The sequence below is a fragment of the Urocitellus parryii genome, chromosome 1 (genome assembly GCF_045843805.1).
Source record: "Urocitellus parryii isolate mUroPar1 chromosome 1, mUroPar1.hap1, whole genome shotgun sequence".
NCBI lineage: Eukaryota > Metazoa > Chordata > Mammalia > Rodentia > Sciuridae > Urocitellus > Urocitellus parryii.
Window position 1 is genome coordinate 78,548,436 of NC_135531.1, and position 1,067 is coordinate 78,549,502.

The 1,067-nt window shown below is 35.8% G+C and overlaps 1 non-coding gene across 1 annotated transcript; it reads left to right on the top strand.

Moving 5' to 3' along the window:
* Positions 1-220: 220 nt before the first annotated feature.
* On the top strand, positions 221-323 carry LOC113180772 (U6 spliceosomal RNA). Its single transcript, XR_003300509.1, has one exon. It is a non-coding gene; the product is annotated as a U6 spliceosomal RNA (small nuclear RNA).
* Positions 324-1,067: the final 744 nt, after the last annotated feature.

Consider the following 1,067-nt stretch of genomic DNA (forward strand, 5'->3'; position numbering starts at 1 on the left):
AGGATTTAAATCTGTTAAGAACACCAAAAGAGGATGAAAATACTTGTAATATATAAATAAATGAAATAAAGGTGGACACAAAACCTTTATTTCATTTATTTATAGGTGGTGCTGAGAATCAAACCCAGTGCCTCATACATGTAGTAGGCAAGTGCTCTACCGTTGAGCCACAACCCCAGCCTTATTTAAGAAAATTTTCAGTAAAAATTTATCAAATCTTGTGTTCACTTCGGTAGCACATATACTAAAATTGGAACCATACAGATAAGATTAGCATGGCCCCTGCGCAAGGATGACATGCAAATTCGTGAAATTTAATTTCTAAAAAATTCTAAAAAAAAATTAATCAAATCTTTAAAACATTTTGACAAATAAGTAAATATCATCTCTTTGGAAAATTCACTTCAACTTATTCATTCTTATCTGCTTGTTGAGAGTTTGTGATACGCACAATAACCTCACAGGTGCTGGAAAGAGTGACATAGTAGTATTTGTCCCAGCCATGAGGAATTGATACTTTAGGGGAGAATATGAAGCACAAACATATTAGTCCAAGGTAACAACCAGTAAAATTGATCAAACAAGAGCCCCTACCTAGTTAGGAAGTAGAAAGGAAACATGTGTCACTTCCAAGGTAGTTTCTTGGAAGTAGCATTTACATTGTGATAAGTAGCTTACAAAGGAACACTGAAAAAGTCACATAGATAATCTATTGTTGTATGAAGCAGAGCTTCAGTAAAGATGAGGCAATACTGGGCTCAACCAGAAATGGAAAGTACCCTGAAGCACGGAACAAGTGTTGAGCAATACGTGAAGAAAAACTAAAAACGTTTAAAGTGCATTCTTGCATTCAGCTGCAGACAAAGTCCCTGAAAATAGCTTGTGTTCTAGTGGGGAGACAGGTAAAACAAACAAATGAGCAAATATGCATTAATATTAAATACGTGTGTCTGTGCATGTGTGCACGTGTGTTATCAGGTGTTGATAAATACTAAGGAGAAAAATAAAGCAAGCTTAGGGGATAGACCTGGCTTGTGGCAGTACAGACTCAGTGTTGATTTAGGACT